Source organism: Chiloscyllium punctatum, chromosome 31 (genome assembly GCF_047496795.1).
Source record: "Chiloscyllium punctatum isolate Juve2018m chromosome 31, sChiPun1.3, whole genome shotgun sequence".
Taxonomy (NCBI): Eukaryota; Metazoa; Chordata; class Chondrichthyes; order Orectolobiformes; family Hemiscylliidae; genus Chiloscyllium; species Chiloscyllium punctatum.
The window spans coordinates 61,304,587-61,327,447 of NC_092769.1; the positions used below are offsets into that span (position 1 = coordinate 61,304,587).

The 22,861-nt window shown below is 42.4% G+C and overlaps 11 non-coding genes across 11 annotated transcripts; all 11 read right to left on the reverse strand.

The window, feature by feature from the left end:
• Nucleotides 1–1,581: 1,581 nt before the first annotated feature.
• trnar-acg (transfer RNA arginine (anticodon ACG)) lies at nt 1,582–1,654 on the reverse strand. Its single transcript has one exon. It is a non-coding gene; the product is annotated as a tRNA-Arg (tRNA).
• Nucleotides 1,655–3,358: 1,704 nt separating this feature from the next.
• Nucleotides 3,359–3,431, reverse strand: trnar-acg (transfer RNA arginine (anticodon ACG)). The gene has a single exon. It is a non-coding gene; the product is annotated as a tRNA-Arg (tRNA).
• A 1,688-nt stretch (nt 3,432–5,119) lies between these two features.
• trnar-acg (transfer RNA arginine (anticodon ACG)) lies at nt 5,120–5,192 on the reverse strand. Its single transcript has one exon. It is a non-coding gene; the product is annotated as a tRNA-Arg (tRNA).
• Nucleotides 5,193–8,674: 3,482 nt separating this feature from the next.
• On the reverse strand, nt 8,675–8,747 carry trnar-acg (transfer RNA arginine (anticodon ACG)). Its single transcript has one exon. It is a non-coding gene; the product is annotated as a tRNA-Arg (tRNA).
• Nucleotides 8,748–10,451: 1,704 nt separating this feature from the next.
• On the reverse strand, nt 10,452–10,524 carry trnah-aug (transfer RNA histidin (anticodon AUG)). The gene has a single exon. It is a non-coding gene; the product is annotated as a tRNA-His (tRNA).
• Nucleotides 10,525–12,228: 1,704 nt separating this feature from the next.
• Nucleotides 12,229–12,301, reverse strand: trnar-acg (transfer RNA arginine (anticodon ACG)). Its single transcript has one exon. It is a non-coding gene; the product is annotated as a tRNA-Arg (tRNA).
• Nucleotides 12,302–14,005: 1,704 nt separating this feature from the next.
• On the reverse strand, nt 14,006–14,078 carry trnah-aug (transfer RNA histidin (anticodon AUG)). The gene has a single exon. It is a non-coding gene; the product is annotated as a tRNA-His (tRNA).
• Nucleotides 14,079–15,800: 1,722 nt separating this feature from the next.
• trnar-acg (transfer RNA arginine (anticodon ACG)) lies at nt 15,801–15,873 on the reverse strand. Its single transcript has one exon. It is a non-coding gene; the product is annotated as a tRNA-Arg (tRNA).
• A 1,704-nt stretch (nt 15,874–17,577) lies between these two features.
• On the reverse strand, nt 17,578–17,650 carry trnar-acg (transfer RNA arginine (anticodon ACG)). Its single transcript has one exon. It is a non-coding gene; the product is annotated as a tRNA-Arg (tRNA).
• Nucleotides 17,651–19,354: 1,704 nt separating this feature from the next.
• trnar-acg (transfer RNA arginine (anticodon ACG)) lies at nt 19,355–19,427 on the reverse strand. The gene has a single exon. It is a non-coding gene; the product is annotated as a tRNA-Arg (tRNA).
• Nucleotides 19,428–21,131: 1,704 nt separating this feature from the next.
• On the reverse strand, nt 21,132–21,204 carry trnar-acg (transfer RNA arginine (anticodon ACG)). Its single transcript has one exon. It is a non-coding gene; the product is annotated as a tRNA-Arg (tRNA).
• Nucleotides 21,205–22,861: the final 1,657 nt, after the last annotated feature.

Consider the following 22,861-nt stretch of genomic DNA (forward strand, 5'->3'; position numbering starts at 1 on the left):
TGACCTCGTTCACTTTGAAAGCTGATGAATTTCACCGAAAACTAAGAGCACACCTCACATTCAGATCACGTCTTCGCTAAGTCAGTTTACAAACTTCGAGGTTACCAAAAAAAACGCCAACTGCGGATGCTGGAAATCAGGAGCCAAGTCAGAAATTGCTGGGTAATTGGTCTGACAGCATGTGTGGAATGAAATCACACTTTAACGTTCGGGTCCGGAGATAAAGAGAAACTTCTTTCGCCAGAATGTGGTGAATCTGTGGAATTCATTGCCACAGAAGGCTCTCATTGGAGGAAGCCAGGCCATTGATTATATTTAAAACAGAGACAGAGACGTTATTGAGGAGCAAGGGAATCAAAGGTTAGGGGGAGAAAGCGGGAAAATGGGATTGGAAAACCTATCGGCCGTATTGGCGGAGCAGAATCGATGGGCTGAGTGGCATAATTTCTGCTCCTCTGTCTTATGGACGTTTCCTCAGAACCAGTTTGATTTCTGATTTTATTCCAGGATACAAAACCGATTTGAAGAGAAAATTAGAAAGTTTAGAAATGATGTGAACTTTACTTTTCAAAGCTTTTGATTTCTTTTCAGACTGTGCTGAGTAGTTGAATTGATTCCCAAAACCCACAGAAATTTACATGGCACTGTCAGAGTCAGATTCACCTATTAACCACATCTGGGTTGAAATCATTTTGATCATTCAAGTTTACTTTATTGGTAATAGAAGAAAGAGAACAGTACAACACAGGAATAGGCCCCAACACAGGAATTCCCTGTAATTCCTGATGAACGGCTTTTGCCCGAAACGTCGATTCTCTTGCTCTTCGGATGCTGTTCCTTTCCAGCACCACACTCTCGACAATGAACATTGTTCCCCAGAGTCCAATATAAAGCAGTGACCATTATTACATTATTCTCCAGAATCCAATGTAAAATATTGAGGATCATTTCCCAGACGAGAATTTAAAACAATTTTGCTGTCTAGGATTGTTCAATACGTTCGCAGAAGTTGTATGACTCTGATATTTTACTTGTAAATTCTGCGTCCGATGTACTCTCTCACACTAGCTGCCTGAGGAAGGAGCGGGGCGCTGGACTCTTGCACTTTCAGATAAACCTGTTGGACGACAACCTAGTGTTGTGTGATTTTTGACATTGTCCAATCCAGTCCAATGGCATCGTGGTTTGATGTCGGCGCGAACTGGGTAAAGATTGAAATATGGTAAAAACAATGACTGCAGATGCTGAAAACCAAATACTGGATTAGTGGTGCTGGAAGAGCACAGCAGTTCAGGCAGCATCAAACGAGCAGCGAAATCGACGTTTCGGGCAAAAGCCCTTCATCAGGAATGACTGAAATATGTCTTTTCAGTGAAAAGGGCATTTACCCTTCAGAATCAAAATTGCGTTGCTCATCATCTTAACTCATTTTATTCTGTGTTGTTGGCTGATCTGTTATTTTGCCGCTTTCCTTGATTACTTTCTTTCGTTTAATGTGAGAAAATTGCCCTTTTGTTATCCGCCTCCGTTGTCATTGAGGTTAATTTACAGGAGTGTGCTAAAGTGATTTCCAAGCGCACGCGAGCTAGGTAGGAGTCGAACCTACAATCTTCTGATCCGTAGTCAGACACGTTATCCATTGCGCCACTAGCCCGCACGCTCAAAAGTCACTTGTTAGGACGAGTCCCCTCTGCAATTCTTTGGTCTTGATGATGAAATGAGTGGCAATCGTCAATCGACAAGCTGAATATTCAGCAAGATCATCAGTTTCACTGCTTGACCTCGTTCACTTTGAAAGCTGATGAATTTCACCGAAAACTAAGAGCACACCTCACATTCAGATCACGTCTTCGCTAAGTCAGTTTACAAACTTCGAGGTTACCAAAAAAAACGCCAACTGCGGATGCTGGAAATCAGGAGCCAAGTCAGAAATTGCTGGGTAATTGGTCTGACAGCATGTGTGGAATGAAATCACACTTTAACGTTCGGGTCCGGAGATAAAGAGAAACTTCTTTCGCCAGAATGTGGTGAATCTGTGGAATTCATTGCCACAGAAGGCTCTCATTGGAGGAAGCCAGGCCATTGATTATATTTAAAACAGAGACAGAGACGTTATTGAGGAGCAAGGGAATCAAAGGTTAGGGGGAGAAAGCGGGAAAATGGGATTGGAAAACCTATCGGCCGTATTGGCGGAGCAGAATCGATGGGCTGAGTGGCATAATTTCTGCTCCTCTGTCTTATGGACGTTTCCTCAGAACCAGTTTGATTTCTGATTTTATTCCAGGATACAAAACCGATTTGAAGAGAAAATTAGAAAGTTTAGAAATGATGTGAACTTTACTTTTCAAAGCTTTTGATTTCTTTTCAGACTGTGCTGAGTAGTTGAATTGATTCCCAAAACCCACAGAAATTTACATGGCACTGTCAGAGTCAGATTCACCTATTAACCACATCTGGGTTGAAATCATTTTGATCATTCAAGTTTACTTTATTGGTAATAGAAGAAAGAGAACAGTACAACACAGGAATAGGCCCCAACACAGGAATTCCCTGTAATTCCTGATGAACGGCTTTTGCCCGAAACGTCGATTCTCTTGCTCTTCGGATGCTGTTCCTTTCCAGCACCACACTCTCGACAATGAACATTGTTCCCCAGAGTCCAATATAAAGCAGTGACCATTATTACATTATTCTCCAGAATCCAATGTAAAATATTGAGGATCATTTCCCAGACGAGAATTTAAAACAATTTTGCTGTCTAGGATTGTTCAATACGTTCGCAGAAGTTGTATGACTCTGATATTTTACTTGTAAATTCTGCGTCCGATGTACTCTCTCACACTAGCTGCCTGAGGAAGAAGCGGGGCACTGGACTCTTGCACCTTCAGATAAACCTGTTGGACGACAACCTAGTGTTGTGTGATTTTTGACATTGTCCAATCCAGTCCAATGGCATCGTGGTTTGATGTCGGCGCGAACTGGGTAAAGATTGAAATATGGTAAAAACAATGACTGCAGATGCTGAAAACCAAATACTGGATTAGTGGTGCTGGAAGAGCACAGCAGTTCAGGCAGCATCAAACGAGCAGCGAAATCGACGTTTCGGGCAAAAGCCCTTCATCAGGAATGACTGAAATATGTCTTTTCAGTGAAAAGGGCATTTACCCTTCAGAATCAAAATTGCGTTGCTCATCATCTTAACTCATTTTATGCTGTGTTGTTGGCTGATCTGTTATTTTGCCGCTTTCCTTGATTACTTTCTTTCGTTTAATGTGAGAAAATTGCCCTTTTGTTATCCGCCTCCGTTGTCATTGTGGTTAATTTACAGGAGTGTGCTAAAGTGATTTCCCAGCGCACGCGAGCTAGGTAGGAGTCGAACCTACAATCTTCTGATCCGTAGTCAGACGCGTTATCCATTGCGCCACTAGCCCGCACGCTCAAGAGCCCCGTGCTAGGACGAGTCCCCTCTGCAATTCTTTGGTCTTGATGATGAAATGAGTGGCAATCGTCAATCGACAAGCTGAATATTCAGCAAGATCATCAGTTTCACTGCTTGACCTCGTTCACTTTGAAATCTGATGAATTTCACCGAAAACTAAGAGCACACCTCACATTCAGATCACGTCTTCGCTAAGTCAGTTTACAAACTTCGAGGTTACCAAAAAAAACGCCAACTGCGGATGCTGGAAATCAGGAGCCAAGTCAGAAATTGCTGGGTAATTGGTCTGACAGCATGTGTGGAATGAAATCACACTTTAACGTTCGGGTCCGGAGATAAAGAGAAACTTCTTTCGCCAGAATGTGGTGAATCTGTGGAATTCATTGCCACCTGAAGGCTCTCATTGGAGGAAGCCAGGCCATTGATTATATTTAAAACAGAGACAGAGACGTTATTGAGGAGCAATGGAATCAAAGGTTAGGGGGAGAAAGCGGGAAAATGGGATTGGAAAACCTATCGGCCGTATTGGCGGAGCAGAATCGATGGGCTGAGTGGCATAATTTCTGCTCCTCTGTTTTATGGACGTTTCCTCAGAACGAGTTTGAGTTCTGATTTTATTCCAGGATACAAAACCGATTTGAAGAGAAAATTAGAAAGTTTAGAAATGATGTGAACTTTACTTTTCAAAGCTTTTGATTTCTTTTCAGACTGTGCTGAGTAGTTGAATTGATTCCCAAAACCCACAGAAATTTACATGGCACTGTCAGAGTCAGATTCACCTATTAACCACATCTGGGTTGAAATCATTTTGATCATTCAAGTTTACTTTATTGGTAATAGAAGAAAGAGAACAGTACAACACAGGAATAGGCCCCAACACAGGAATTCCCTGTAATTCCTGATGAACGGCTTTTGCCCGAAACGTCGATTCTCTTGCTCTTCGGATGCTGTTCCTTTCCAGCACCACACTCTCGACAATGAACATTGTTCCCCAGAGTCCAACATAAAGCAGTGACCATTATTACATTATTCTCCAGAATCCAATGTAAAATATTGAGGATCATTTCCCAGACGAGAATTTAAAACAATTTTGCTGTCTAGGATTTTTCAATGCGTTCGCAGAAGTTGTATGACTCTGATATTTTACTTGTAAATTCTGCGTCCGATGTACTCTCTCACACTAGCTGCCTGAGGAAGGAGCGGGGCGCTGGACTCTTGCACTTTCAGATAAACCTGTTGGACGACAACCTAGTGTTGTGTGATTTTTGACATTGTCCAATCCAGTCCAATGGCATCGTGGTTTGATGTCGGCGGGAACTGGGTAAAGATTGAAATATGGTAAAAACAATGACTGCAGATGCTGAAAACCAAATACTGGATTAGTGGTGCTGGAAGAGCACAGCAGTTCAGGCAGCATCAAACGAGCAGCGAAATCGACGTTTCGGGCAAAAGCCCTTCATCAGGAATGACTGAAATATGTCTTTTCAGTGAAAAGGGCATTTACCCTTCAGAATCAAAATTGCGTTGCTCATCATCTTAACTCATTTTATTCTGCGTTGTTGGCTGATCTGTTATTTTGCCGCTTTCCTTGATTACTTTCTTTCGTTTAATGTGAGAAAATTGCCCGTTGTCATTGAGGTTAATTTACAGGAGTGTGCTAAAGTGATTTCCAAGCGCACGCGAGCTAGGTAGGAGTCGAACCTACAATCTTCTGATCCGTAGTCAGACGCGTTATCCATTGCGCCACTAGCCCGCACGCTCAAGAGCCCCGTGTTAGGACGAGTCCCCTCTGCAATTCTTTGGTCTTGATGATGAAATGAGTGGCAATCGTCAATCGACAAGCTGAATATTCAGCAAGATCATCAGTTTCACTGCTTGACCTCGTTCACTTTGAAAGCTGATGAATTTCACCGAAAACTAAGAGCACACCTCACATTCAGATCACGTCTTCGCTAAGTCAGTTTACAAACTTCGAGGTTACCAAAAAAAACGCCAACTGCGGATGCTGGAAATCAGGAGCCAAGTCAGAAATTGCTGGGTAATTGGTCTGACAGCATGTGTGGAATGAAATCACACTTTAACGTTCGGGTCCGGAGATAAAGAGAAACTTCTTTCGCCAGAATGTGGTGAATCTGTGGAATTCATTGCCACCTGAAGGCTCTCATTGGAGGAAGCCAGGCCATTGATTATATTTAAAACAGAGACAGAGACGTTATTGAGGAGCAATGGAATCAAAGGTTAGGGGGAGAAAGCGGGAAAATGGGATTGGAAAACCTATCGGCCGTATTGGCGGAGCAGAATCGATGGGCTGAGTGGCATAATTTCTGCTCCTCTGTCTTATGGACGTTTCCTCAGAACCAGTTTGATTTCTGATTTTATTCCAGGATACAAAACCGATTTGAAGAGAAAATTAGAAAGTTTAGAAATGATGTGAACTTTACTTTTCAAAGCTTTTGATTTCTTTTCAGACTGTGCTGAGTAGTTGAATTGATTCCCAAAACCCACAGAAATTTACATGGCACTGTCAGAGTCAGATTCACCTATTAACCACATCTGGGTTGAAATCATTTTGATCATTCAAGTTTACTTTATTGGTAATAGAAGAAAGAGAACAGTATAACACAGGAATAGGCCCCAACACAGGAATTCCCTGTAATTCCTGATGAACGGCTTTTGCCCGAAACGTCGATTCTCTTGCTCTTCGGATGCTGTTCCTTTCCAGCACCACACTCTCGACAATGAACATTGTTCCCCAGAGTCCAATATAAAGCAGTGACCATTATTACATTATTCTCCAGAATCCAATGTAAAATATTGAGGATCATTTCCCAGACGAGAATTTAAAACAATTTTGCTGTCTAGGATTGTTCAATACGTTCGCAGAAGTTGTATGACTCTGATATTTTACTTGTAAATTCTGCGTCCGATGTACTCTCTCACACTCGCTGCCTGAGGAAGGAGCGGGGCGCTGGACTCTTGCACTTTCAGATAAACCTGTTGGACGACAACCTAGTTTTGTGTGATTTTTGACATTGTCCAATCCAGTCCAATGGCATCGTGGTTTGATGTCGGCGGGAACTGGGTAAAGATTGAAATATGGTAAAAACAATGACTGCAGATGCTGAAAACCAAATACTGGATTAGTGGTGCTGGAAGAGCACAGCAGTTCAGGCAGCATCAAACGAGCAGCGAAATCGACGTTTCGGGCAAAAGCCCTTCATCAGGAATGACTGAAATATGTCTTTTCAGTGAAAAGGGCATTTACCCTTCAGAATCAAAATTGCGTTGCTCATCATCTTAACGCATTTTATTCTGTGTTGTTGGCTGATCTGTTATTTTGCCGCTTTCCTTGATTACTTTCTTTCGTTTAATGTGAGAAAATTGCCCTTTTGTTATCCGCCTCCGTTGTCATTGAGGTTAATTTACAGGAGTGTGCTAAAGTGATTTCCAAGCACACGCGAGCTAGGTAGGAGTCGAACCTACAATCTTCTGCTCCGTAGTCAGACGCGTTATCCATTGCACCACTAGCCCGCACGCTCAAAGTTCACTTGTTAGGACGAGTCCCCTCTGCAATTCTTTGGTCTTGATGATGAAATGAGTGGCAATCGTCAATCGACAAGCTGAATATTCAGCAAGATCATCAGTTTCACTGCTTGACCTCGTTCACTTTGAAAGCTGATGAATTTCACCGAAAACTAAGAGCACACCTCACATTCAGATCACGTCTTCGCTAAGTCAGTTTACAAACTTCGAGGTTACCCAAAAAAACGCCAACTGCGGATGCTGGAAATCAGGAGCCAAGTCAGAAATTGCTGGGTAATTGCTCTGACAGCATGTGTGGAATGAAATCACACTTTAACGTTCGGGTCCGGAGATAAAGAGAAACTTCTTTCGCCAGAATGTGGTGAATCTGTGGAATTCATTGCCACAGAAGGCTCTCATTGGAGCAAACCAGGCCATTGATTATATTTAAAACAGAGACAGAGACGTTATTGAGGAGCAAGGGAATCAAAGGTTAGGGGGAGAAAGCGGGAAAATGGGATTGGAAAACCTATCGGCCGTATTGGCGGAGCAGAATCGATGGGCTGAGTGGCATAATTTCTGCTCCTCTGTCTTATGGACGTTTCCTCAGAACGAGTTTGATTTCTGATTTTATTCCAGGATACAAAACCGATTTGAAGAGAAAATTAGAAAGTTTAGAAATGATGTGAACTTTACTTTTCAAAGCTTTTGATTTCTTTTCAGACTGTGCTGAGTAGTTGAATTGATTCCCAAAACCCACAGAAATTTACATGGCACTGTCAGAGTCAGATTCACCTATTAACCACATCTGGGTTGAAATCATTTTGATCATTCAAGTTTACTTTATTGGTAATAGAAGAAAGAGAACAGTACAACACAGGAATAGGCCCCAACACAGGAATTCCCTGTAATTCCTGATGAACGGCTTTTGCCCGAAACGTCGATTCTCTTGCTCTTCGGATGCTGTTCCTTTCCAGCACCACACTCTCGACAATGAACATTGTTCCCCAGAGTCCAATATAAAGCAGTGACCATTATTACATTATTCTCCAGAATCCAATGTAAAATATTCAGGATCATTTCCCAGACGAGAATTTAAAACAATTTTGCTGTCTAGGATTGTTCAATACGTTCGCAGAAGTTGTATGACTCTGATATTTTACTTGTAAATTCTGCGTCCGATGTACTCTCTCACACTAGCTGCCTGAGGAAGGAGCGGGGCGCTGGACTCTTGCACTTTCAGATAAACCTGTTGGACGACAACCTAGTGTTGTGTGATTTTTGACATTGTCCAATCCAGTCCAATGGCATCGTGGTTTGATGTCGGCGCGAACTGGGTAAAGATTGAAATATGGTAAAAACAATGACTGCAGATGCTGAAAACCAAATACTGGATTAGTGGTGCTGGAAGAGCACAGCAGTTCAGGCAGCATCAAACGAGCAGCGAAATCGACGTTTCGGGCAAAAGCCCTTCATCAGGAATGACTGAAATATGTCTTTTCAGTGAAAAGGGCATTTACCCTTCAGAATCAAAATTGCGTTGCTCATCATCTTAACTCATTTTATTCTGTGTTGTTGGCTGATCTGTTATTTTGCCGCTTTCCTTGATTACTTTCTTTCGTTTAATGTGAGAAAATTGCCCTTTTGTTATCCGCCTCCGTTGTCATTGAGGTTAAATTACAGCTGTGTGCTAAAGTGATTTCCAAGCGCACGCGAGCTATGCAGGAGTCGAACCTGCAATCTTCTGATCCGTAGTCAGACGCGTTATCCATTGCGCCACTAGCCCGCACGCTCAAAAGTCACTTGTTAGGACGAGTCCCCTCTGCAATTCTTTGGTCTTGATGATGAAATGAGTGGCAATCGTCAATCGACAAGCTGAATATTCAGCAAGATCATCAGTTTCACTGCTTGACCTCGTTCACTTTGAAAGCTGATGAATTTCACCGAAAACTAAGAGCACACCTCACATTCAGATCACGTCTTCGCTAAGTCAGTTTACAAACTTCGAGGTTACCAAAAAAAACGCCAACTGCGGATGCTGGAAATCAGGAGCCAAGTCAGAAATTGCTGGGTAATTGGTCTGACAGCATGTGTGGAATGAAATCACACTTTAACGTTCGGGTCCGGAGATAAAGAGAAACTTCTTTCGCCAGAATGTGGTGAATCTGTGGAATTCATTGCCACAGAAGGCTCTCATTGGAGGAAGCCAGGCCATTGATTATATTTAAAACAGAGACAGAGACGTTATTGAGGAGCAAGGGAATCAAAGGTTAGGGGGAGAAAGCGGGAAAATGGGATTGGAAAACCTATCGGCCGTATTGGCGGAGCAGAATCGATGGGCTGAGTGGCATAATTTCTGCTCCTCTGTCTTATGGACGTTTCCTCAGAACCAGTTTGATTTCTGATTTTATTCCAGGATACAAAACCGATTTGAAGAGAAAATTAGAAAGTTTAGAAATGATGTGAACTTTACTTTTCAAAGCTTTTGATTTCTTTTCAGACTGTGCTGAGTAGTTGAATTGATTCCCAAAACCCACAGAAATTTACATGGCACTGTCAGAGTCAGATTCACCTATTAACCACATCTGGGTTGAAATCATTTTGATCATTCAAGTTTACTTTATTGGTAATAGAAGAAAGAGAACAGTACAACACAGGAATAGGCCCCAACACAGGAATTCCCTGTAATTCCTGATGAACGGCTTTTGCCCGAAACGTCGATTCTCTTGCTCTTCGGATGCTGTTCCTTTCCAGCACCACACTCTCGACAATGAACATTGTTCCCCAGAGTCCAACATAAAGCAGTGACCATTATTACATTATTCTCCAGAATCCAATGTAAAATATTGAGGATCATTTCCCAGACGAGAATTTAAAACAATTTTGCTGTCTAGGATTGTTCAATGCGTTCGCAGAAGTTGTATGACTCTGATATTTTACTTGTAAATTCTGCGTCCGATGTACTCTCTCACACTAGCTGCCTGAGGAAGGAGCGGGGCGCTGGACTCTTGCACTTTCAGATAAACCTGTTGGACGACAACCTAGTGTTGTGTGATTTTTGACATTGTCCAATCCAGTCCAATGGCATCGTGGTTTGATGTCGGCGGGAACTGGGTAAAGATTGAAATATGGTAAAAACAATGACTGCAGATGCTGAAAACCAAATACTGGATTAGTGGTGCTGGAAGAGCACAGCAGTTCAGGCAGCATCAAACGAGCAGCGAAATCGACGTTTCGGGCAAAAGCCCTTCATCAGGAATGACTGAAATATGTCTTTTCAGTGAAAAGGGCATTTACCCTTCAGAATCAAAATTGCGTTGCTCATCATCTTAACTCATTTTATTCTGCGTTGTTGGCTGATCTGTTATTTTGCCGCTTTCCTTGATTACTTTCTTTCGTTTAATGTGAGAAAATTGCCCTTTTGTTATCCGCCTCCGTTGTCATTGAGGTTAATTTACAGGAGTGTGCTAAAGTGATTTCCAAGCGCACGCGAGCTAGGTAGGAGTCGAACCTACAATCTTCTGATCCATAGTCCGACGCGTTATCCATTGCGCCACTAGCCCGCACGCTCAAAAGTCACTTGTTAGGACGAGTCCCCTCTGCAATTCTTTGGTCTTGATGATGAAATGAGTGGCAATCGTCAATCGACAAGCTGAATATTCAGCAAGATCATCAGTTTCACTGCTTGACCTCGTTCACTTTGAAAGCTGATGAATTTCACCGAAAACTAAGAGCACACCTCACATTCAGATCACGTCTTCGCTAAGTCAGTTTACAAACTTCGAGGTTACCCAAAAAAACGCCAACTGCGGATGCTGGAAATCAGGAGCCAAGTCAGAAATTGCTGGGTAATTGCTCTGACAGCATGTGTGGAATGAAATCACACTTTAACGTTCGGGTCCGGAGATAAAGAGAAACTTCTTTCGCCAGAATGTGGTGAATCTGTGGAATTCATTGCCACAGAAGGCTCTCATTGGAGCAAACCAGGCCATTGATTATATTTAAAACAGAGACAGAGACGTTATTGAGGAGCAAGGGAATCAAAGGTTAGGGGGAGAAAGCGGGAAAATGGGATTGGAAAACCTATCGGCCGTATTGGCGGAGCAGAATCGATGGGCTGAGTGGCATAATTTCTGCTCCTCTGTCTTATGGACGTTTCCTCAGAACGAGTTTGATTTCTGATTTTATTCCAGGATACAAAACCGATTTGAAGAGAAAATTAGAAAGTTTAGAAATGATGTGAACTTTACTTTTCAAAGCTTTTGATTTCTTTTCAGACTGTGCTGAGTAGTTGAATTGATTCCCAAAACCCACAGAAATTTACATGGCACTGTCAGAGTCAGATTCACCTATTAACCACATCTGGGTTGAAATCATTTTGATCATTCAAGTTTACTTTATTGGTAATAGAAGAAAGAGAACAGTACAACACAGGAATAGGCCCCAACACAGGAATTCCCTGTAATTCCTGATGAACGGCTTTTGCCCGAAACGTCGATTCTCTTGCTCTTCGGATGCTGTTCCTTTCCAGCACCACACTCTCGACAATGAACATTGTTCCCCAGAGTCCAATATAAAGCAGTGACCATTATTACATTATTCTCCAGAATCCAATGTAAAATATTCAGGATCATTTCCCAGACGAGAATTTAAAACAATTTTGCTGTCTAGGATTGTTCAATACGTTCGCAGAAGTTGTATGACTCTGATATTTTACTTGTAAATTCTGCGTCCGATGTACTCTCTCACACTAGCTGCCTGAGGAAGGAGCGGGGCGCTGGACTCTTGCACTTTCAGATAAACCTGTTGGACGACAACCTAGTGTTGTGTGATTTTTGACATTGTCCAATCCAGTCCAATGGCATCGTGGTTTGATGTCGGCGCGAACTGGGTAAAGATTGAAATATGGTAAAAACAATGACTGCAGATGCTGAAAACCAAATACTGGATTAGTGGTGCTGGAAGAGCACAGCAGTTCAGGCAGCATCAAACGAGCAGCGAAATCGACGTTTCGGGCAAAAGCCCTTCATCAGGAATGACTGAAATATGTCTTTTCAGTGAAAAGGGCATTTACCCTTCAGAATCAAAATTGCGTTGCTCATCATCTTAACTCATTTTATTCTGTGTTGTTGGCTGATCTGTTATTTTGCCGCTTTCCTTGATTACTTTCTTTCGTTTAATGTGAGAAAATTGCCCTTTTGTTATCCGCCTCCGTTGTCATTGAGGTTAAATTACAGCTGTGTGCTAAAGTGATTTCCAAGCGCACGCGAGCTATGCAGGAGTCGAACCTGCAATCTTCTGATCCGTAGTCAGACGCGTTATCCATTGCGCCACTAGCCCGCACGCTCAAAAGTCACTTGTTAGGACGAGTCCCCTCTGCAATTCTTTGGTCTTGATGATGAAATGAGTGGCAATCGTCAATCGACAAGCTGAATATTCAGCAAGATCATCAGTTTCACTGCTTGACCTCGTTCACTTTGAAAGCTGATGAATTTCACCGAAAACTAAGAGCACACCTCACATTCAGATCACGTCTTCGCTAAGTCAGTTTACAAACTTCGAGGTTACCAAAAAAAACGCCAACTGCGGATGCTGGAAATCAGGAGCCAAGTCAGAAATTGCTGGGTAATTGGTCTGACAGCATGTGTGGAATGAAATCACACTTTAACGTTCGGGTCCGGAGATAAAGAGAAACTTCTTTCGCCAGAATGTGGTGAATCTGTGGAATTCATTGCCACAGAAGGCTCTCATTGGAGGAAGCCAGGCCATTGATTATATTTAAAACAGAGACAGAGACGTTATTGAGGAGCAAGGGAATCAAAGGTTAGGGGGAGAAAGCGGGAAAATGGGATTGGAAAACCTATCGGCCGTATTGGCGGAGCAGAATCGATGGGCTGAGTGGCATAATTTCTGCTCCTCTGTCTTATGGACGTTTCCTCAGAACCAGTTTGATTTCTGATTTTATTCCAGGATACAAAACCGATTTGAAGAGAAAATTAGAAAGTTTAGAAATGATGTGAACTTTACTTTTCAAAGCTTTTGATTTCTTTTCAGACTGTGCTGAGTAGTTGAATTGATTCCCAAAACCCACAGAAATTTACATGGCACTGTCAGAGTCAGATTCACCTATTAACCACATCTGGGTTGAAATCATTTTGATCATTCAAGTTTACTTTATTGGTAATAGAAGAAAGAGAACAGTACAACACAGGAATAGGCCCCAACACAGGAATTCCCTGTAATTCCTGATGAACGGCTTTTGCCCGAAACGTCGATTCTCTTGCTCTTCGGATGCTGTTCCTTTCCAGCACCACACTCTCGACAATGAACATTGTTCCCCAGAGTCCAACATAAAGCAGTGACCATTATTACATTATTCTCCAGAATCCAATGTAAAATATTGAGGATCATTTCCCAGACGAGAATTTAAAACAATTTTGCTGTCTAGGATTGTTCAATGCGTTCGCAGAAGTTGTATGACTCTGATATTTTACTTGTAAATTCTGCGTCCGATGTACTCTCTCACACTAGCTGCCTGAGGAAGGAGCGGGGCGCTGGACTCTTGCACTTTCAGATAAACCTGTTGGACGACAACCTAGTGTTGTGTGATTTTTGACATTGTCCAATCCAGTCCAATGGCATCGTGGTTTGATGTCGGCGGGAACTGGGTAAAGATTGAAATATGGTAAAAACAATGACTGCAGATGCTGAAAACCAAATACTGGATTAGTGGTGCTGGAAGAGCACAGCAGTTCAGGCAGCATCAAACGAGCAGCGAAATCGACGTTTCGGGCAAAAGCCCTTCATCAGGAATGACTGAAATATGTCTTTTCAGTGAAAAGGGCATTTACCCTTCAGAATCAAAATTGCGTTGCTCATCATCTTAACTCATTTTATTCTGCGTTGTTGGCTGATCTGTTATTTTGCCGCTTTCCTTGATTACTTTCTTTCGTTTAATGTGAGAAAATTGCCCTTTTGTTATCCGCCTCCGTTGTCATTGAGGTTAATTTACAGGAGTGTGCTAAAGTGATTTCCAAGCGCACGCGAGCTAGGTAGGAGTCGAACCTACAATCTTCTGATCCATAGTCCGACGCGTTATCCATTGCGCCACTAGCCCGCACGCTCAAAAGTCACTTGTTAGGACGAGTCCCCTCTGCAATTCTTTGGTCTTGATGATGAAATGAGTGGCAATCGTCAATCGACAAGCTGAATATTCAGCAAGATCATCAGTTTCACTGCTTGACCTCGTTCACTTTGAAAGCTGATGAATTTCACCGAAAACTAAGAGCACAACTCACATTCAGATCACACCTCACATTCAGATCACGTCTTCGCTAAGTCAGTTTACAAACTTCGAGGTTACCCAAAAAAACGCCAACTGCGGATGCTGGAAATCAGGAGCCAAGTCAGAAATTGCTGGGTAATTGGTCTGACAGCATGTGTGGAATGAAATCACACTTTAACGTTCGGGTCCGGAGATAAAGAGAAACTTCTTTCGCCAGAATGTGGTGAATCTGTGGAATTCATTGCCACAGAAGGCTCTCATTGGAGCAAACCAGGCCATTGATTATATTTAAAACAGAGACAGAGACGTTATTGAGGAGCAAGGGAATCAAAGGTTAGGGGGAGAAAGCGGGAAAATGGGATTGGAAAACCTATCGGCCGTATTGGCGGAGCAGAATCGATGGGCTGAGTGGCATAATTTCTGCTCCTCTGTCTTATGGACGTTTCCTCAGAACGAGTTTGATTTCTGATTTTATTCCAGGATACAAAACCGATTTGAAGAGAAAATTAGAAAGTTTAGAAATGATGTGAACTTTACTTTTCAAAGCTTTTGATTTCTTTTCAGACTGTGCTGAGTAGTTGAATTGATTCCCAAAACCCACAGAAATTTACATGGCACTGTCAGAGTCAGATTCACCTATTAACCACATCTGGGTTGAAATCATTTTGATCATTCAAGTTTACTTTATTGGTAATAGAAGAAAGAGAACAGTACAACACAGGAATAGGCCCCAACACAGGAATTCCCTGTAATTCCTGATGAACGGCTTTTGCCCGAAACGTCGATTCTCTTGCTCTTCGGATGCTGTTCCTTTCCAGCACCACACTCTCGACAATGAACATTGTTCCCCAGAGTCCAATATAAAGCAGTGACCATTATTACGTTATTCTCCAGAATCCAATGTAAAATATTGAGGATCATTTCCCAGACGAGAATTTAAAACAATTTTGCTGTCTAGGATTGTTCAATACGTTCGCAGAAGTTGTATGACTCTGATATTTTACTTGTAAATTCTGCGTCCGATGTACTCTCTCACACTAGCTGCCTGAGGAAGGAGCGGGGCGCTGGACTCTTGCACTTTCAGATAAACCTGTTGGACGACAACCTAGTGTTGTGTGATTTTTGACATTGTCCAATCCAGTCCAATGGCATCGTGGTTTGATGTCGGCGGGAACTGGGTAAAGATTGAAATATGGTAAAAACAATGACTGCAGATGCTGAAAACCAAATACTGGATTAGTGGTGCTGGAAGAGCACAGCAGTCCAGGCAGCATCAAACGAGCAGCGAAATCGACGTTTCGGGCAAAAGCCCTTCATCAGGAATGACTGAAATATGTCTTTTCAGTGAAAAGGGCATTTACCCTTCAGAATCAAAATTGCGTTGCTCATCATCTTAACGCATTTTATTCTGTGTTGTTGGCTGATCTGTTATTTTGCCGCTTTCCTTGATTACTTTCTTTCGTTTAATGTGAGAAAATTGCCCTTTTGTTATCCGCCTCCGTTGTCATTGAGGTTAATTTACAGGAGTGTGCTAAAGTGATTTCCAAGCACACGCGAGCTAGGTAGGAGTCGAACCTACAATCTTCTGATCCGTAGTCAGACGCGTTATCCATTGCACCACTAGCCCGCACGCTCAAAGTTCACTTGTTAGGACGAGTCCCCTCTGCAATTCTTTGGTCTTGATGATGAAATGAGTGGCAATCGTCAATCGACAAGCTGAATATTCAGCAAGATCATCAGTTTCACTGCTTGACCTCGTTCACTTTGAAAGCTGATGAATTTCACCGAAAACTAAGAGCACACCTCACATTCAGATCACGTCTTCGCTAAGTCAGTTTACAAACTTCGAGGTTACCCAAAAAAACGCCAACTGCGGATGCTGGAAATCAGGAGCCAAGTCAGAAATTGCTGGGTAATTGCTCTGACAGCATGTGTGGAATGAAATCACACTTTAACGTTCGGGTCCGGAGATAAAGAGAAACTTCTTTCGCCAGAATGTGGTGAATCTGTGGAATTCATTGCCACAGAAGGCTCTCATTGGAGGAAGCCAGGCCATTGATTATATTTAAAACAGAGACAGAGACGTTATTGAGGAGCAAGGGAATCAAAGGTTAGGGGGAGAAAGCGGGAAAATGGGATTGGAAAACCTATCGGCCGTATTGGCGGAGCAGAATCGATGGGCTGAGTGGCATAATTTCTGCTCCTCTGTCTTATGGACGTTTCCTCAGAACGAGTTTGATTTCTGATTTTATTCCAGGATACAAAACCGATTTGAAGAGAAAATTAGAAAGTTTAGAAATGATGTGAACTTTACTTTTCAAAGCTTTTGATTTCTTTTCAGACTGTGCTGAGTAGTTGAATTGATTCCCAAAACCCACAGAAATTTACATGGCACTGTCAGAGTCAGATTCACCTATTAACCACATCTGGGTTGAAATCATTTTGATCATTCAAGTTTACTTTATTGGTAATAGAAGAAAGAGAACAGTACAACACAGGAATAGGCCCCAACACAGGAATTCCCTGTAATTCCTGATGAACGGCTTTTGCCCGAAACGTCGATTCTCTTGCTCTTCGGATGCTGTTCCTTTCCAGCACCACACTCTCGACAATGAACATTGTTCCCCAGAGTCCAATATAAAGCAGTGACCATTATTACATTATTCTCCAGAATCCAATGTAAAATATTCAGGATCATTTCCCAGACGAGAATTTAAAACAATTTTGCTGTCTAGGATTGTTCAATACGTTCGCAGAAGTTGTATGACTCTGATATTTTACTTGTAAATTCTGCGTCCGATGTACTCTCTCACACTAGCTGCCTGAGGAAGGAGCGGGGCGCTGGACTCTTGCACTTTCAGATAAACCTGTTGGACGACAACCTAGTGTTGTGTGATTTTTGACATTGTCCAATCCAGTCCAATGGCATCGTGGTTTGATGTCGGCGCGAACTGGGTAAAGATTGAAATATGGTAAAAACAATGACTGCAGATGCTGAAAACCAAATACTGGATTAGTGGTGCTGGAAGAGCACAGCAGTTCAGGCAGCATCAAACGAGCAGCGAAATCGACGTTTCGGGCAAAAGCCCTTCATCAGGAATGACTGAAATATGTCTTTTCAGTGAAAAGGGCATTTACCCTTCAGAATCAAAATTGCGTTGCTCATCATCTTAACTCATTTTATTCTGTGTTGTTGGCTGATCTGTTATTTTGCCGCTTTCCTTGATTACTTTCTTTCGTTTAATGTGAGAAAATTGCCCTTTTGTTATCCGCCTCCGTTGTCATTGAGGTTAAATTACAGCTGTGTGCTAAAGTGATTTCCAAGCGCACGCGAGCTAGGTAGGAGTCGAACCTGCAATCTTCTGATCCGTAGTCAGACGCGTTATCCATTGCGCCACTAGCCCGCACGCTCAAAAGTCACTTGTTAGGACGAGTCCCCTCTGCAATTCTTTGGTCTTGATGATGAAATGAGTGGCAATCGTCAATCGACAAGCTGAATATTCAGCAAGATCATCAGTTTCACTGCTTGACCTCGTTCACTTTGAAAGCTGATGAATTTCACCGAAAACTAAGAGCACACCTCACATTCAGATCACGTCTTCGCTAAGTCAGTTTACAAACTTCGAGGTTACCAAAAAAAACGCCAACTGCGGATGCTGGAAATCAGGAGCCAAGTCAGAAATTGCTGGGTAATTGGTCTGACAGCATGTGTGGAATGAAATCACACTTTAACGTTCGGGTCCGGAGATAAAGAGAAACTTCTTTCGCCAGAATGTGGTGAATCTGTGGAATTCATTGCCACAGAAGGCTCTCATTGGAGGAAGCCAGGCCATTGATTATATTTAAAACAGAGACAGAGACGTTATTGAGGAGCAAGGGAATCAAAGGTTAGGGGGAGAAAGCGGGAAAATGGGATTGGAAAACCTATCGGCCGCATTGGCGGAGCAGAATCGATGGGCTGAGTGGCATAATTTCTGCTCCTCTGTCTTATGGACGTTTCCTCAGAACCAGTTTGATTTCTGATTTTATTCCAGGATACAAAACCGATTTGAAGAGAAAATTAGAAAGTTTAGAAATGATGTGAACTTTACTTTTCAAAGCTTTTGATTTCTTTTCAGACTGTGCTGAGTAGTTGAATTGATTCCCAAAACCCACAGAAATTTACATGGCACTGTCAGAGTCAGATTCACCTATTAACCACATCTGGGTTGAAATCATTTTGATCATTCAAGTTTACTTTATTGGTAATAGAAGAAAGAGAACAGTACAACACAGGAATAGGCCCCAACACAGGAATTCCCTGTAATTCCTGATGAACGGCTTTTGCCCGAAACGTCGATTCTCTTGCTCTTCGGATGCTGTTCCTTTCCAGCACCACACTCTCGACAATGAACATTGTTCCCCAGAGTCCAACATAAAGCAGTGACCATTATTACATTATTCTCCAGAATCCAATGTAAAATATTGAGGATCATTTCCCAGACGAGAATTTAAAACAATTTTGCTGTCTAGGATTGTTCAATGCGTTCGCAGAAGTTGTATGACTCTGATATTTTACTTGTAAATTCTGCGTCCGATGTACTCTCTCACACTAGCTGCCTGAGGAAGGAGCGGGGCGCTGGACTCTTGCACTTTCAGATAAACCTGTTGGACGACAACCTAGTGTTGTGTGATTTTTGACATTGTCCAATCCAGTCCAATGGCATCGTGGTTTGATGTCGGCGGGAACTGGGTAAAGATTGAAATATGGTAAAAACAATGACTGCAGATGCTGAAAACCAAATACTGGATTAGTGGTGCTGGAAGAGCACAGCAGTTCAGGCAGCATCAAACGAGCAGCGAAATCGACGTTTCGGGCAAAAGCCCTTCATCAGGAATGACTGAAATATGTCTTTTCAGTGAAAAGGGCATTTACCCTTCAGAATCAAAATTGCGTTGCTCATCATCTTAACTCATTTTATTCTGCGTTGTTGGCTGATCTGTTATTTTGCCGCTTTCCTTGATTACTTTCTTTCGTTTAATGTGAGAAAATTGCCCTTTTGTTATCCGCCTCCGTTGTCATTGAGGTTAATTTACAGGAGTGTGCTAAAGTGATTTCCAAGCGCACGCGAGCTAGGTAGGAGTCGAACCTACAATCTTCTGATCCGTAGTCCGACGCGTTATCCATTGCGCCACTAGCCCGCACGCTCAAAAGTCACTTGTTAGGACGAGTCCCCTCTGCAATTCTTTGGTCTTGATGATGAAATGAGTGGCAATCGTCAATCGACAAGCTGAATATTCAGCAAGATCATCAGTTTCACTGCTTGACCTCGTTCACTTTGAAAGCTGATGAATTTCACCGAAAACTAAGAGCACACCTCACATTCAGATCACGTCTTCGCTAAGTCAGTTTACAAACTTCGAGGTTACCCAAAAAAACGCCAACTGCGGATGCTGGAAATCAGGAGCCAAGTCAGAAATTGCTGGGTAATTGGTCTGACAGCATGTGTGGAATGAAATCACACTTTAACGTTCGGGTCCGGAGATAAAGAGAAACTTCTTTCGCCAGAATGTGGTGAATCTGTGGAATTCATTGCCACAGAAGGCTCTCATTGGAGCAAACCAGGCCATTGATTATATTTAAAACAGAGACAGAGACGTTATTGAGGAGCAAGGGAATCAAAGGTTAGGGGGAGAAAGCGGGAAAATGGGATTGGAAAACCTATCGGCCGTATTGGCGGAGCAGAATCGATGGGCTGAGTGGCATAATTTCTGCTCCTCTGTCTTATGGACGTTTCCTCAGAACGAGTTTGATTTCTGATTTTATTCCAGGATACAAAACCGATTTGAAGAGAAAATTAGAAAGTTTAGAAATGATGTGAACTTTACTTTTCAAAGCTTTTGATTTCTTTTCAGACTGTGCTGAGTAGTTGAATTGATTCCCAAAACCCACAGAAATTTACATGGCACTGTCAGAGTCAGATTCACCTATTAACCACATCTGGGTTGAAATCATTTTGATCATTCAAGTTTACTTTATTGGTAATAGAAGAAAGAGAACAGTACAACACAGGAATAGGCCCCAACACAGGAATTCCCTGTAATTCCTGATGAACGGCTTTTGCCCGAAACGTTGATTCTCTTGCTCTTCGGATGCTGTTCCTTTCCAGCACCACACTCTCGACAATGAACATTGTTCCCCAGAGTCCAATATAAAGCAGTGACCATTATTACATTATTCTCCAGAATCCAATGTAAAATATTGAGGATCATTTCCCAGACGAGAATTTAAAACAATTTTGCTGTCTAGGATTGTTCAATACGTTCGCAGAAGTTGTATGACTCTGATATTTTACTTGTAAATTCTGCGTCCGATGTACTCTCTCACACTAGCTGCCTGAGGAAGGAGCGGGGCGCTGGACTCTTGCACTTTCAGATAAACCTGTTGGACGACAACCTAGTGTTGTGTGATTTTTGACATTGTCCAATCCAGTCCAATGGCATCGTGGTTTGATGTCGGCGGGAACTGGGTAAAGATTGAAATATGGTAAAAACAATGACTGCAGATGCTGAAAACCAAATACTGGATTAGTGGTGCTGGAAGAGCACAGCAGTTCAGGCAGCATCAAACGAGCAGCGAAATCGACGTTTCGGGCAAAAGCCCTTCATCAGGAATGACTGAAATATGTCTTTTCAGTGAAAAGGGCATTTACCCTTCAGAATCAAAATTGCGTTGCTCATCATCTTAACTCATTTGATTCTGTGTTGTTGGCTGATCTGTTATTTTGCCGCTTTCCTTGATTACTTTCTTTCGTTTAATGTGAGAAAATTGCCCTTTTGTTATCCGCCTCCGTTGTCATTGAGGTTAATTTACAGGAGTGTGCTAAAGTGATTTCCAAGCGCACGCGAGCTAGGTAGGAGTCGAACCTACAATCTTCTGATCCGTAGTCAGACACGTTATCCATTGCGCCACTAGCCCGCACGCTCAAAAGTCACTTGTTAGGACGAGTCCCCTCTGCAATTCTTTGGTCTTGATGATGAAATGAGTGGCAATCGTCAATCGACAAGCTGAATATTCAGCAAGATCATCAGTTTCACTGCTTGACCTCGTTCACTTTGAAAGCTGATGAATTTCACCGAAAACTAAGAGCACACCTCACATTCAGATCACGTCTTCGCTAAGTCAGTTTACAAACTTCGAGGTTACCAAAAAAAACGCCAACTGCGGATGCTGGAAATCAGGAGCCAAGTCAGAAATTGCTGGGTAATTGGTCTGACAGCATGTGTGGAATGAAATCACACTTTAACGTTCGGGTCCGGAGATAAAGAGAAACTTCTTTCGCCAGAATGTGGTGAATCTGTGGAATTCATTGCCACAGAAGGCTCTCATTGGAGGAAGCCAGGCCATTGATTATATTTAAAACAGAGACAGAGACGTTATTGAGGAGCAAGGGAATCAAAGGTTAGGGGGAGAAAGCGGGAAAATGGGATTGGAAAACCTATCGGCCGTATTGGCGGAGCAGAATCGATGGGCTGAGTGGCATAATTTCTGCTCCTCTGTTTTATGGACGTTTCCTCAGAACGAGTTTGATTTCTGATTTTATTCCAGGATAGAAAACCGATTTGAAGAGAAAATTAGAAAGTTTAGAAATGATGTGAACTTTACTTTTCAAAGCTTTTGATTTCTTTTCAGACTGTGCTGAGGAGTTGAATTGATTCCCAAAACCCACAGAAATTTACATGGCACTGTCAGAGTCAGATTCACCTATTAACCACATCTGGGTTGAAATCATTTTGATCATTCAAGTTTACTTTATTGGTAATAGAAGAAAGAGAACAGTACAACACAGGAATAGGCCCCAACACAGGAATTCCCTGTAATTCCTGATGAACGGCTTTTGCCCGAAACGTCGATTCTCTTGCTCTTCGGATGCTGTTCCTTTCCAGCACCACACTCTCGACAATGAACATTGTTCCCCAGAGTCCAACATAAAGCAGTGACCATTATTACATTATTCTCCAGAATCCAATGTAAAATATTGAGGATCATTTCCCAGACGAGAATTTAAAACAATTTTGCTGTCTAGGATTGTTCAATACGTTCGCAGAAGTTGTATGACTCTGATATTTTACTTGTAAATTCTGCGTCCGATGTACTCTCTCACACTAGCTGCCTGAGGAAGGAGCGGGGCGCTGGACTCTTGCACTTTCAGATAAACCTGTTGGACGACAACCTAGTGTTGTGTGATTTTTGACATTGTCCAATCCAGTCCAATGGCATCGTGGTTTGATGTCGGCGGGAACTGGGTAAAGATTGAAATATGGTAAAAACAATGACTGCAGATGCTGAAAACCAAATACTGGATTAGTGGTGCTGGAAGAGCACAGCAGTTCAGGCAGCATCAAACGAGCAGCGAAATCGACGTTTCGGGCAAAAGCCCTTCATCAGGAATGACCGAAATATGTCTTTTCAGTGAAAAGGGCATTTACCCTTCAGAATCAAAATTGCGTTGCTCATCATCTTAACTCATTTGATTCTGTGTTGTTGGCTGATCTGTTATTTTGCCGCTTTCCTTGATTACTTTCTTTCGTTTAATGTGAGAAAATTGCCCTTTTGTTATCCGCCTCCGTTGTCA